This window comes from Amphiura filiformis, chromosome 4, assembly GCF_039555335.1.
Source record: "Amphiura filiformis chromosome 4, Afil_fr2py, whole genome shotgun sequence".
In the NCBI taxonomy this organism is placed as follows: Eukaryota; Metazoa; Echinodermata; class Ophiuroidea; order Amphilepidida; family Amphiuridae; genus Amphiura; species Amphiura filiformis.
In genome coordinates, this window is record NC_092631.1 from 59,271,390 (window position 1) to 59,287,787 (window position 16,398).

A 16,398-nucleotide genomic window follows, 5' to 3' on the forward strand; every position below is an offset into this window, starting at 1 on the left:
ACTTTCTGACACTATATTGACGGTTGTTCTAATGGCTATTCAAACTTATGACAAATTTGGCTGGTTTGCGTTGTTCAATACCATTTCACCTAGTCTTGGTACCAGCCGGTAGCCTGAGTCCCTCGGCCCCGATCTCGAAACAATCAACATGGCGGAATAAAATGGCCGTTTTATTCGTCATAATAATATAAAAATTAATACTTAATGCCTCGCGATTTTTTTGATATCCAGCCATAGTATTTTAATTGATTAAACTGAACATAAAGCTATATCTTTACTAGCTTCATGCACTAATTTGCAGACCCGCCCGGCCTTCTACATGTAGTGAGTACCACATTAGATTGTGTTTACAAGAAATAATAAGCGCTGCCTCCTCGAAATTTCTTATGCCATCAGCTTTGATGATTAAATATTATTTACAACTCGGCACCTGTGTTCAAGGCCTTTCTTTTATCTATTGACCTCAAAAGAAAGGATTAGAATGATCAGAATGCCGTCCCTGACCCCTTTCCACACATTAATAATGAGTCGGTAAGGGAACGTGCTACCGTTATACTTCAATGAGTACGTATGGCTACTACGCAGTTCAATGGCCTTATTGTGATCTGGCGGGAGTTTTAAAAGCACGGTCCCTGACTGCGTGGGCATATTTCCGCACAAGGAACAATAGAGACCAATTGCCTGGCAATGACGTCACATGTAATCCCAGTCTATAGTGTGATTAGAACATTATAGGCTGGTGGTCACTTATAGTACGATCAGTACGAAAAGTCCAATGCGATTATTAATGTATTTTCTAAAATTAAAAGAACCACTTTTTAGCGGGAATTTTTGTAAGTTACACAGCTGAAGTTGTGAAAGGGTTGAAAGACTACAATATTACGGCTTAAACAAGAATTTCTTTGTTTGGTCGTTATTCCTATAGACTCATCCCTTAATGTTATGAAAACGTTTTATACCATTAATGTACCCTTTATATAACCCGACATTTAAACGTTTTCTGACAACCTTTTATAACCTTTTGCGAATGATGTCGAAAACGTTTTGTGTTTGCTGGGTTAGTGCTCGGAATAGCTAACAAGATAAATGTTGCAAACGCTATACAAGCGCCCGGGCAAAAGCGCCTCGAAACGATGATGAGTAAGCCCCTATAATGTTAACAACTAGTGGCGAAGCTAGGGGTTGTGGCGCCCAGGGCTAAGGATACATAATGGCGCCCCATCCCATCTTTGAAAGAATTGAGTGTGCGGAGCGCGCGAAAATTTAGACAAATAGACCCTACCACTAATTAATTTTTGGTTATAAGGAAGTTAAATATCGGTCTTAAATATCGAACTTTCAAAATGTTGACTTTAATCGTTTGGAGGGGGCGCAGAATCGATGCTGAATTGGTCAATTCAAGACTGCCGCGAATGTTAAGCAAATTTTTGAGAGGGAGAAGATCGAAAGGGAAACCATTTTGCAAAAGAACACAATGGCTCGTCTTTAAGTAGCCACAGGAATATCTGAACGCAAACTTTATAGGCTTCTTGGTGCTAAGACAGAGAAAAGGAAAAGAAAGCCTAAGGTTGAAGTAGAAGACTTAAAAAATGCCCTCAAGGTCTACGTCAATGAAAACAATTGTTCAGCGTCCAACAAAAAATAAATTGTGTATTAGTTGGTCATATATACGATAAACAATATTTCCTTTCTGAATTTGGCCGTATTTTTACGTGTTAGAAAATCAATCGCATTATCATGATTATTGTGTTCAATCTAGCGTAAGTTAGGGCCCTATTGTACTCATTGGAACGTTCGAAACGCCCCCCCCCCGGCCCCATCTGTCAAGGTCAAATTAATTTATCATAGCAATAGGCCGGCAAATTATCAACATTCATTTCCGCAGTATATAGCTACTTTATTAACATCCGTAATATCAGCAGTAGATAGCGACTTCACCAACATCCTTATCAGCATAATAGAGAGCATGATGCAGTCATGTCTACAGTAGAATTCATCTCGACCTTTGCAGGACTTAAACCCCATTAAAAGCTATTAAACCAAGATAACACTCATTGAAGCAGCTCAACTGATTAAATCAGATCTTCTCTGGTTGTGCACAAGTGTCTGTTTTCAATGTGCGACATCGCAATAAAGCTGGTATTATAGCTTCAGTTGGGTAACCGATTATAAAGGAAACGAAAGGAAACAATGGTATGTGTACCTTTGTTCACGAAATGAGACAAAGACCTGCTTTTTGTTAACCAGCATTCTTCAAAATGAGCAACATAATGATTGTTGACTTAACACGGTTTGGAAATAATTTCTTCATATTTTTGGTGTTATCTGTCGTTTACATATCCTTCCTAAAACACACAAAGTGCGACTCTCTGCAAACATCTAAATTAGCTAAAAATTTAGGACATGTTACAATTTTCTAGAACCTATTTAGAATAGTTAAAATGTAGCTTGTACCGTTTTTTGTGGCATCCTTCAGAAGTGAGCGGTCCGATACCAATATTTTCGGTCAAATCTCCATTCAATTAACACGGGGAGTTGGCTAGCTATGCCTTGCCCTCACTCATATTTTACAAAAGTGCGACTATTTCTGAACATCTAACCTAGCTGTAATTTTAGGTCATGTTAGAGAAATATATTTGCTAGAAGTTTGGAGAATAGCTAAAATATTGGCTGGTTATTTTTCACACAGTGATGTTAACTAGGCAAGTGCCCATTCTTCCAACGTACATCATTTGTAGAGGTCACGCGTCAATGATGAGAGCACTGTGTATTGTGTATAGGAAAACGGACAGTAACTGCAGTATGGATTGCGATTTCCAAACAAACGTATCGAACGCCTGTAACGACGCATGCAATCTATTCAAAATCCCGTCATAGGAGAGTGATTTTTGAATAGATTGCACGGGCATTCGATACCTACGTTTGGAAATCGCAATCTCTGTAGCTACTCCATCAACATCCGTATCAGCGGTAGATAGCTACTTAATCAACTATCCATATCAGCGGCAGATAGCTACTTCATCAACATCCGTATCAGCAGTAGATAGCTACTTCATCAACATCCGTATCAACAGTAGATATCTACTTCATCAACATCCGTATCAGAAGTAGATCGATAGCTACTTCATCATCAACATCCGTATCAGGAGTAGATAGCTACTTCATCAATATCCGTATCAGCAGTAGATAGCTACTTCATCAACATCCGTATCAGCAGTAGATAGCTACTTCATCAACATCCGTATCAGCAGTAGATAGCTACTTCATCAACATCCGTATCAGCAGTAGATATCTACTTCATCATCAACATTCGTATCAGCAGCAGATAGCTACTTCATCAACATCCACATCAGCAGTAGATAGCTACTTCATCAACATTCGTATCAGCAGCAGATATCTACAGTACTCCATCAACATCCGTATCAGCAGTAGATAGCTACTTCTGCAACATCCGTATCAGCAGCAGATAGCTGCTTAATCAATATCCGTATCAGCAGTAGAAAGCTACTTCTTCAACATCCGTATCAGCAGTAGAAAGCTACTTCTTCAACATCCGTATCAGCAGCAGATAGCTACTTCATCAACATCCGTATCAGCAGTAGAAAGCTACTTCATCAACATCCGTATCAGCAGCAGATAGCTATTTCATCAACATCAGTATCAGCAGTAGATAGCTACTTCATCAACATCTGTATCAGCATTAGATAGATACTTGATCAACATCCGTTTCAGCAGCAGATAGCTACTTCATCAACAATAGTATCCGCAGTAGATACCTACTTCATCAACATCCGTATCAGTCAGTAGCAAATAGCTACTTCATCAACATCCGTATCAGCAGTAGCTACCTACTTCATCAACAGCCGTATCAGCGGTAGATAGCTACTTCATCAACATCCGTATCAGCAGTAGATAGCTACTTCATCAACATCCGTATCAGCAGCAGATAACTACTTCATCAACATCAACATCAGCAATAGATAGCTACTCCATCAACATCCATATCAGCAGTAGATAGCTACTTCATCAACATTCGTATCAGCAGCAGATATCTACAGTACTCCATCAACATCCGTATCAGCAGTAAAGCTACTTCATCAATATCCGTATCAGCAGTAGATAGCTACTTCATCAATATCCGTATCAGCAGTAGATAGCTACTTCATCAACATCCGTATCAGCAGGCTAGTAGATAGCTACTTCTTCAACATCCGTATCAGCAGCAGATAGCTACTTAATCAATATCCGTATCAGCAGTAGAAAGCTACTTCTTCAACATCCGTATCAGCAGTAGAAAGCTACTTCTTCAACCTCCGTATCAGCAGCAGATAGCTACTTCATCAACATCCGTATCAGCAGTAGAAAGCTACTTCATCAACATCCGTATAAGCAGCAGATAGCTATTTCATCAACATCAGTATCAGCAGTAGATAGCTACTTCATCAACATCTGTATCAGCAGTAGATAGATACTTGATCAACTTCCGTATCAGCAGCAGATAGCTACTTCATCAACAATAGTATCCGCAGTAGATACCTACTTCATCAACATCCGTATCAGTCAGTAGCAAATAGCTACTTCATCAACATCCGTATCAGCAGTAGATACCTACTTCATCAATAGCCGTATCAGCAGTAGATAGCTACTTCATCAACATCCGTATCAGCAGTAGATAGCTACTTCATCAACATCCGTATCAGCAGCAGATAGCTACTTCATCAACATCAACATCAGCAATAGATAGCTACTTCATCAACATCCATATCAGCAGTAGATATAGCTACTTCATCAACATTCGTATCAGCAGCAGATATCTACAGTACTCCATCAACATCCGTATCAGCAGTAGTATCAGCAGTAGATAGCTACTTCATCAATATCCGTATCAGCAGTAGATAGCTACTTCATCAACATCCGTATCAGCAGTAGATAGCTACTTCATCATCAACATCCGTATCAGCAGCAGATAGCTACTTCATCAACATCCACATCAGCAGTAGATAGCTACTTCATCAACATTCGTATCAGCAGCAGATATCTACAGTACTCCATCAACATCCGTATCAGCAGTAGATAGCTACTTCTTCAACATCCGTATCAGCAGCAGATAGCTGCTTAATCAATATCCGTATCAGCAGTAGAAACATCCGTATCAGCAGTAGAAAGCTACTTCTTCAACATCCGTATCAGCAGCAGATAGCTACTTCATCAACATCCGTATCAGCAGTAGAAAACTACTTCATCAACATCCGTATCAGCAGCAGATAGCTATTTCATCAACATCAGTATTAGCAGTAGATAGCTACTTCATCAACATCTGTATCAGCAGTAGATAGATACTTGATCAACATCCGTTTCAGCAGCAGATAGCTACTTCATCAACAATAGTATCCGCAGTAGATACCTACTTCATCAACATCCGTATCAGCAGTAGCTACCTACTTCATCAATAGCCGTATCAGCGGTAGATAGCTACTTCATCAACATCCGTATCAGCAGTAGATAGCTACTTCATCAACATCCGTATCAGCAGCAGATAACTACTTCATCAACATCAACATCAGCAATAGATAGCTACTCCATCAACATCCATATCAGCAGTAGATAGCTACTTCATCAACATTCGTATCAGCAGCAGATATCTACAGTACTCCATCAACATCCGTATCAGCAGTAGAAAGCTACTTCATCAATATCCGTATCAGCAGTAGATAGCTACTTCATCAATATCCGTATCAGCAGTAGATAGCTACTTCATCAACATCCGTATCAGCAGGTTAGTAGATAGCTACTTCTTCAACATCCGTATCAGCAGCAGATAGCTACTTAATCAATATCCGTATCAGCAGTAGAAAGCTACTTCTTCAACATCCGTATCAGCAGTAGAAAGCTACTTCTTCAACATCCGTATCAGCAGCAGATAGCTACTTCATCAACATCCGTATCAGCAGTGAAAGCTACTTCATCAACATCCGTATAAGCAGCAGATAGCTATTTCATCAACATCAGTATCAGCAGTAGATAGCTACTTCATCAACATCTGTATCAGCAGTAGATAGATACTTGATCAACTTCCGTATCAGCAGCAGATAGCTACTTCATCAACAATAGTATCCGCAGTAGATACCTACTTCATCAACATCCGTATCAGTCAGTAGCAAATAGCTACTTCATCAACATCCGTATCAGCAGTAGATACCTACTTCATCAATAGCCGTATCAGCAGTAGATAGCTACTTCATCAACATCCGTATCAGCAGCAGATAGCTACTTCATCAACATCAACATCAGCAATAGATAGCTACTTCATCAACATCCATATCAGCAGTAGATAGCTACTTCATCAACATTCGTATCAGCAGCAGATATCTACAGTACTCCATCAACATCCGTATCAGCATTAGAAAGCTACTTCATCAATATCCGTATCAGCAGTAGATAGCTACTTCATCATCAACATCCGTATCAGCAGCAGATAGCTACTTCATCAACATCCACATCAGCAGTAGATAGCTACTTCATCAACATTCGTATCAGCAGCAGATATCTACAGTACTCCATCAACATCCGTATCAGCAGTAGATAGCTACTTCTTCAACATCCGTATCAGCAGCAGATAGCTACTTAATCAATATCCGTATCAGCAGTAGAAAGCTACTTCTTCAACATCCGTATCAGCAGTAGAAAGCTACTTCTTCAACATCCGTATCAGCAGCAGATAGCTACTTCATCAACATCCGTATCAGCAGTAGAAAGCTATTTCATCAACATCAGTATCAGCAGTAGATAGCTACTTCATCAACATCTGTATCAGCAGTAGATAGATACTTGATCAACATCCGTTTCAGCAGCAGATAGCTACTTCATCAACAATAGTATCCGCAGTAGATACCTACTTCATCAACATCCGTATCAGTCAGTAGCAAATAGCTACTTCATCAACATCCGTATCAGCAGTAGCTACCTACTTCATCAATAGCCGTATCAGCGGTAGATAGCTACTTCATCATCATCCGTATCAGCAGTAGATAGCTACTTCATCAACATCCGTATCAGCAGCAGATAACTACTTCATCAACATCAACATTCAGCAATAGATAGCTACTCCATCAACATCCATATCAGCAGTAGATAGCTACTTCATCAACATTCGTATCAGCAGCAGATATCTACAGTACTCCATCAACATCCGTATCAGCAGTAGAAAGCTACTTCATCAATATCCGTATCAGCAGTAAATAGCTACTTCATCAATATCCGTATCAGCAGTAGATAGCTACTTCATCAACATCCGTATCAGCAGGTTAGTAGATAGATACTTCTTCAACATCCGTATCAGCAGCAGATAGCTACTTAATCAATATCCGTATCAGCAGTAGAAAGCTACTTCTTCAACATCCGTATCAGCAGTAGAAAGCTACTTCTTCAACATCCGTATCAGCAGCAGATAGCTACTTCATCAACATCCGTATCAGCAGTAGAAAGCTACTTCATCAACATCCGTATAAGCAGCAGATAGCTATTTCATCAACATCCGTATCAGCAGTAGATAGCTACTTCATCAACATACGTATCAGCAGTAGATAGCTACTTCATCAGTATCCGTATCAACAGTAGATAGCTACTTCATCAACATCCGTATCAGCAGCAGATAGCTACTTCATCAACATCCGTATCAGCAGTAGATAGCTACTTCTTCAACTTCCGTATCAGCAGCAGATAGCTACTTCATCAATATCCGTATCAGCATTAGATAGCTACTTCATCAACATCCGGTATCAGCAGCAGATAACTACTTCTTCAACATCCGTATCAGCAGCAGATAGCTACTTCATCAATATCCGTATCAGCAGTAGAAAGCTACTTCATCAACATCCGTATCAGCAGTAGAAAGCTACTTCTTCAACATCCGTATCAGCAGCAGATAGCTACTTCATCAACATCCGTATCAGCAGTAGAAAGCTACTTCATCAACATCCGTATCAGCAGCAGATAGCTACTTCATCAACATCAGTATCAGCAGTAGATAGCTACTTCATCAACATCCGTATCAGCAGCAGATAGCTACTTCATCAACAATAGTATCCGAAGTAGATACCTACTTCATCAACATCCGTATCAACAGTAGATAGCTACTTCATCAACATCCATATCAGCAGTAGATAGCTACTTCATCAACATTCGTATCAGCAGCAGATATCTACAGTACTCCATCAACATCCGTATCAGCAGTAGAAAGCTACTTCATCAATATACGTATCAGTAGTAAATAGCTACTTCATCAATATCCGTATCAGCAGTAGATAGCTACTTCATCAACATCCGTATCAGCAATAGATAGCTACTTCATCAATATCCGTATCAACAGTAGATAGCTACTTCATCAACATCCGTATCAGCAGCAGATAGCTACTTCATCAACATCCGTATCAGCAGTAGATAGCTACTTCTTCAACATCCGTATCAGCAGCAGATAGCTACTTCATCAATATCCGTATCAGCAGTAGAAAGCTACTTCATCAACATCCGTATCAGCAGTAGAAAGCTACTTCATCAACATCCGTATCAGCAGTAGATAGCTACTTCATCAACATCCGTATCAGCATTAGATAGCTACTTCATCAACATCCGGTATCAGCAGCAGATAACTACTTCTTCAACATCCGTATCAGCAGCAGATAGCTACTTCATCAATATCCGTATCAGCAGTAGAAAGCTACTTCATCAACATCCATATCTGCAGTAGAAAGCTACTTCTTCAACATCCGTATCAGCAGTAGATAGCTACTTCTTCAACATCCGTATCAGCAGCAGATAGCTACTTCATCAATATCCGTATCAGCAGTAGAAAGCTACTTCATCAACATCCATATCAGCAGTAGAAACCTACTTCATCAACATCCGTATCAGCAGTAGATAGCTACTTCATCAACATCCGTATCAGCATTAGATAGCTACTTCATCAACATCCGGTATCAGCAGCAGATAACTACTTCTTCAACATCCGTATCAGCAGCAGATAGCTACTTCATCAATATCCGTATCAGCAGTAGAAAGCTACTTCATCAACATCCGTATCAGCAGTAGCTACCTACTTCATCAACATCCGGTATCAGCAGCAGATAACTACTTCTTCAACATCCGTATCAGCAGCAGATAGCTACTTCATCAATATCCGTATCAGCAGTAGAAAGCTACTTCATCAACATCCATATCTGCAGTAAAGCTACTTCTTCAACATCCGTATCAGCAGTAGATAGCTACTTCTTCAACATCCGTATCAGCAGCAGATAGCTACTTCATCAATATCCGTATCAACAGTAGAAAGCTACTTCATCAACATCCGTATCAGCAGTAGAAAGCTACTTCTTCAACATCCGTATCAGCAGCAGATAGCTACTTCATCAACATCCGTATCAGCAGTAGAAAGCTACAGTGGCGTACCGTGGCCGCTCCTGCCCCGGGGGTGGGGGTGGGGGCTGAAGAAAATTCAATTTTACTGCCCTTCCTCAACAGCCTGAAAAGGTTGACCCAAGGATTATAGGCGCTAGCGCCCTAAAAGCAACACATTTTGATATATAGTACCATTTTTTCACTACTTGTCTATTTATTATACTTTTTCAATTTTTTCCGTCCGTTTTTTCTTTACTAATTCTTTTTGCCGCCCCTTCGTTTTGACCGCCATTGCTTTTACCCTGGGGAGCTCGCGCCCCAAAGCCCCCCCCAAAAAAAATACGCGCATGAGCTACTTCTTCAACATCCGTATCAGCAGTAGAAAGCTACTTCATCAATATTCGTATCAGCAGTAGAAAGCTACTTCATCAATATCCGTATCAGCAGTAGATAGCTACTTCATCAATATCCGTATCAGCAGTAGATAGCTACTTCATCAATATCCGTATCAGCAGTAGAAAGCTACTTCATCAATATCCGTATCAGCAGTAGAAAGCTACTTCATCAATATCCGTATCAGCAGCAGATAGCTATTTCATCAACATCAGTATCAGCAGTAGATAGCTACTTAATCAACATCCGTATCAGCAGCAGATAGCTATTTCATCAACATCAGTATCCGCAGTAGATACCTACTTCATCAACATCCGTATCAGCAGAAGATACCTACTTCATCAACATCTGTATCAGCAGTAGAAAGTTACTTCATCAATAGCCGTATCAGCAGTAGATAGCTACTTCATCAAAATCCATATCAGCAGTAGATAGCTATTTCATCAACATCAGTATCAGCAGTAGATAGCTACTTCATCAACATCCGTATCAGCAGTAGATAGCTACTTCATCAAAATCCGTATCAGCAGTAAATAGCTAATTCATCAACATCAGTATCAGCAGTAGAAAGTTACTTCATCAATAGCCGTATCAGCATTAGAATGCTACTTCATCAATAGCCGTATCAGCAGTAGATAGCTACTTCATCAACATCCATATCAGCATTAGAAAGTTACTTCATCAATAGCCGTATCAGCAGTAGATAGCTACTTCATCAACATCCGTATCAGCATTAGAAAGCTACTTCATCAATAGCCGTATCAGCAGTAGAAAGCTACTTCATCAATAGCCGTATCAGCAGTAGATAGCTACTTCATCAACATCAAAGCGGTTTGTGTAGAAGGACACTGATTGGTCCATGTTGTCAGACCGTGCTTGTCAATATATAAAAATGATATAGGATAAGTTCTTCTTTTAATCAACTTCACCAAAAATATTTGAAAATTGACCATTTTTAACCAATTTTGGTGCAAATTTAACATGTTTATTAATTAGCCTTGTTGATCTTTCTTTTCTAATTAACCTCGTCGCTAACCACCTTTCTTTTATAATTAGCCTCGTAGATCACTTTTCTTTTCACGTTAAGCCTTGTTGATCACCTTTTCATCTCAAATTAACCTCGTAGATCCTCTTTCTTCTCACATTCAGCCTTGTTGATCACCTTTCTTTTCTAATTAGCCTCGTAGATCACTTTTCTTTTCTAATTAGCTTTGTTAATCATCTTTCTTCTCTAATTAACCTCGTAGATCACTTTTCTTTTCTAATCAGCCTTGTTGATCACCTTTTCTTCTCAAATTAACCTCGTAGATCACTTTTCTTTTCTAATCAGCCTTGTTGATCACCTTTTTCTTCTCAAATGAACCTCGTAGATCACTTTTCTTATCTAATCAGCCTTGTTGATCACTTTTTTTTTAAATTAACCTCGTAGATCCTCTTTCTTCTCTCATTACACCTTGTTGATCACCGTTTCTTCTCAAATTAACCTCGTAGATCACTTTTCTTTTCTAATCAGCCTTGTTGATCACCTTTTTCTCAAATTAACCTCGTAGGTCCTCTTTCTTCTCACATTCAGCCTTGTTGATCATCTTTTTTCTCAAATTAACCTCGTAGATCCTCTTTCTTTTCTAATTAGCCTTGTTGATCACCTTTCTTCTTAAATTATCCTCGTAGATCCTCTTTCTTCTCACATTGAGCCTTGTTGATCACCATTTCTCCTCAAATTAACCTCGTAGATCCTCTTTCTTCTCACATTCAGCCTTGTTGATCACCATTTCTCCTCAAATTAACCTCGTAGATCCTCTTTCTTCTCACATTCAGCCTTGTTGATCACCTTTCCCCGGCACCTTTCTTTTCAAATTAACCTCGTAGATCTTCTTTCTTCTCACATTCAGCCTTGTTGATCACCATTTCTTCTCAAATTAACCTCGTAGATCCTCTTTCTTCTCACATTCAGCCTTGTTGATCACCTTTCTTCTCAAATTAACCTCGCAGATCACTTTTCTTCTCACATTCAGCCTTGTTGGTTATCTTTCTTCTCAAATTAACCTCGTAGATATCACTTTTCTTTTCACATTAAGCCTTGTTGATCACCTTTTTTCTCAAATTAACCTCGTAGATCCTCTTTCTTCTCACATTCAGCCTTGTTGATCACCATTTCTCCTCAAATTAACCTCGTAGATCCTCTTTCTTCTCACATTCAGCCTTGTTGATCACCATTTCTTCTCAAATTAACCTCGTAGATCCTCTTTCTTCTCATATTCAGCCTTGTTGATCACCTTTCTTCTCAAATTAACCTCGTAGATCCTCTTTCTTCTCACATTCAGCCTTGTTGATCACCTTTCTTCTCAAATTAACCTCGCAGATCACTTTTCTTCTCACATTCAGCCTTGTTGATCACCTTTTCTTCTCAAATTAACCTCGTAGATCATCTTTCTTCTCACATTTAGCCTTGTTGATAACATTTTTTCTCAAATTAACCTCGTAGATCCTCTTTCTTCTCACATTCAGCCTTGTTGATCACCTTTCTTCTCAAATTAACCTCGTAGATCCTCTTTCTTCTCACATTCAGCCTTGTTGATCACCTTTTTTCTCAATTAACCTCGTATATCACTTTCTTTTCTAATTAGCCTTGTTGATCACCTTTTCTTCTCAAATTAACCTCGTAGATCCTCTTTCTTTTCTAATTAGCCTTGTTGATCACCTTTCTTTTCTAATTAGCCTCGTAGATCCTCTTTCTTCTCACATTCAGCCTTGTTGATCACCTTTCTTCTCAAATTAACCTCGTAGATCCTCTTTCTTCTCACATTGAGCCTTGTTGATCACCTTTCTTCTCAAATTAACCTCGCAGATCACCTTTCTTCTCACATTCAGCCTTGTTGATCACCTTTTTTTCTCAAATTAACCTCGTAGATCCTCTTTCTTCTCACATTGAGCCTTGTTGATCACCTTTCTTCTCAAATTAACCTCGCAGATCACTTTTCTTCTCACAATCAGCCTTGTTGATCACCTTTTTTTTCTCAAATTAACCTCGTAGATCCTCTTTCTTCTCACATTCAGCCTTGTTGATCACCATTTCTCCTCAAATTAACCTCGTAGATCCTCTTTCTTCTCACATTCAGCCTTGTTGATCACCTTTCTTCTCAAATTAACCTCGTAGATCCTCTTTCTTCTCACATTCAGCCTTGTTGGTTATCTTTCTTCTCAAATTAACCTCGTAGATATCACTTTTCTTTTCACATTAAGCCTTGTTGATCACCTTTTTTCTCAAATTAACCTCGTAGGTCCTCTTTCTTCTCACATTCAGCCTTGTCGATCACCTTTCTTCTCAAATTAACCTCGTAGATCCTCTTTCTTCTCACATTCAGCCTTGTTGATCACCTTTCTTCTCAAATTAACCTCGTAGATCCTCTTTCTTCTCACATTCAGCCTTGTTGGTTATCTTTCTTCTCAAATTAACCTCGTAGATATCACTTTTCTTTTCACATTCAGCCTTGTTGATCACCTTTCTTCTCAAATTAACCTCGTAGATCCTCTTTCTTCTTACATTCAGCCTTGTTGATCACCTTTTTTCTCAAATTAACCTCGTAGATCCTCTTTCTTCTCACATTCAGCCTTGTTGATCACTTTTTTTCAAATTAACCTCGTAGATCCTCTTTCTTCTCTCATTACACCTTGTTGATCACCGTTTCTTCTCAAATTAACCTCGTAGATCACTTTTCTTTTCTAATCAGCCTTGTTGATCACCTTTTTTCTCAAATTAACCTCGTAGATCCTCTTTCTTCTCACATTCAGCCTTGTCGATCACCTTTTTTCTCAAATTAACCTCGTAGGTCCTCTTTCTTCTCACATTCAGCCTTGTTGATCACCTTTCTTCTCAAATTAACCTCGTAGATCCTCTTTCTTCTCACATTCAGCCTTGTTGATCACCATTTCTCCTCAAATTAACCTCGTAGATCCTCTTTCTTCTCACAATCAGCCTTGTTGATCACCTTTTTTTCTCAAATTAACCTCGTAGATCCTCTTTCTTCTCACATTCAGCCTTGTTGATCACCATTTCTCCTCAAATTAACCTCGTAGATCCTCTTTCTTCTCACATTCAGCCTTGTTGATCACCATTTCTTCTCAAATTAACCTCGTAGATCCTCTTTCTTCTCACATTCAGCCTTGTTGATCACCATTTCTTCTCAAATTAACCTCGTAGATCCTCTTTCTTCTCACATTCAGCCTTGTTGATCACCATTTCTCCTCAAATTAACCTCGTAGATCCTCTTTCTTCTCACATTCAGCCTTGTTGATCACCATTTCTTCTCAAATTAACCTCGTAGATCCTCTTTCTTCTCACATTCAGCCTTGTTGATCACCATTTCTCCTCAAATTAACCTCGTAGATCCTCTTTCTTCTCACATTCAGCCTTGTTAATCACCTTTTTTCTCAATTAACCTCGTATATCACTTTCTTTTCTAATCAGCCTTGTTGATCACCTTTCTTCTCAAATTAACCTCGCAGATCACTTTTCTTCTCACATTCAGCCTTGTTGATCACCTTTTCTTCTCAAATTAACCTCGTAGATCCTTTTTCTTCTCACATTCAGCCTTGCTGATCACCTTTCTTCTCAAATTAACCTCGTAGATCCTCTTTCTTCTCACATTCAGCCTTGTTGGTTATCTTTCTTCTCAAATTAACCTCGTAGATATCACTTTTCTTTTCACATTCAGCCTTGTTGATCACCTTTTTTCTCAAATTAACCTCGTAGGTCCTCTTTCTTCTCACATTCAGCCTTGTTGATCACCTTTCTTCTCAAATTAACCTCGTAGATCCTCTTTCTTCTTACATTCAGCCTTGTTGATCACCTTTTTTCTCAAATTAACCTCGTAGATCCTCTTTCTTCTCACATTCAGCCTTGTTGGTTATCTTTCTTCTCAAATTAACCTCGTAGATATCACTTTTCTTTTCACATTCAGCCTTGTTGATCACCTTTTTCTCAAATTAACCTCGTAAATCCTCTTTCTTCTCACATTCAGCCTTGTTGATCACCTTTCTTCTCAAATTGCCTCGTAGGTCCTCTTTCTTCTCACATTCAGCCTTGTTGATCACCTTTATTCTCAAATGAACCTCGTAGATCCTCTTTCTTCTCACATTCAGCCTTGTTGGTTATCTTTCTTCTCAAATTAACCTCGTAGATATCACTTTTCTTTTCACATTAAGCCTTGTTGATCACCTTTCTTCTCAAATTAACCTCGTAGATCCTCTTTCTTCTCACATTCAGCCTTGTTGATCACATTTCTTCTCAAATTAACCTCGTAGATCCTCTTTCTTCTCACATTCAGCCTTGTTGATCACCTTTTTTCTCAAATTAACCTCGTAAATCCTCTTTCTTCTCACATTCAGCCTTGTTGATCACCTTTCTTCTCAAATTGCCTCGTAGATCCTCTTTCTTCTCACATTGAGCCTTGTTGATCATCTTTTCTTCTTAAATTAACCTCGTAGATCCTCTTTCTTCTCACATTCAGCCTTGTTGATCACATTTTTTCTCAAATTAACCTCGTAGATCCTCTTTCTTCTCACATTAAGCCTTGTTGATCACATTTCTTCTCAAATTAACCTCGTAGATCCTCTTTCTTCTCACATTCAGCCTTGTTGATCACATTTCTTCTCAAATTAACCTCGTAGATCCTCTTTCTTCTCACATTAAGCCTTGTTGATCACATTTCTTCTCAAATTAACCTCGTAGATCCTCTTTCTTCTCACATTCAGCCTTGTTGATCATCTTTTCTTCTCAACCCTCGTAGATCCTCTTTCTTTTAAGTTGATCAATTATTAGTCTCGTTGATCACCTTTTCTTCTTGATGAGTGCGACCTCTGTTGTACATGTAGTGCAGGGCGATATATTCAAAAATCGTGTTTACATCACTTCTACGGCGAGTAAAGTAACACATCCCAAACAATACACCGGGACAATACATTATCTTAGATCATCATTTTATCATGTTCATATGGTTCTATCCGGGGTTCTATTTTGGAAATATGACTTGTGCCTGATGATGTCCATCAACTTCAAGATAAAAAAAAACATAATAGCTTGTGAATTGTCCCTAAATGAAGAACCACTTAGTTGAACATGTTGAAGAATAAAGAAAACAGGAGGCAAATACAGGGGCTCTCTTGCAGAAAAATAAGTGAAGAACTCAATCTCGTGTTTCCTTCAGATCAGAGGAACATGAATAAAAATCCTTTATGTACTTTAACATAAACATTGTTTGAAAATGGACTTTGATTGACAATTTGAAATAGAACTTTTCTTTTGGATTCATTCAAAATGTCTTTATGTGAGTGAAGGTGACATATCACAAACTTTTCTTCATGTTAATTGCCTTGCATCATTTTTTGTTTCACATAAAGTATTTTACATGTAGGCTATTTCTTGCTTTAGATTTGATGATTAAAAATGTGCTTTTTTTTTTTTTTTTTGACCCACTCCCCTGTGAGCGTGTGTTACCGACAGGTTGGAACTGTGTGCTTGCTTGAAGTTCCGATCTAATTGTTGGATTGTCACTGATGGATGAGATTGTGTATGTGTTATTTGTGGGGTCAGTGTTGTCTGTATGTTTTGTC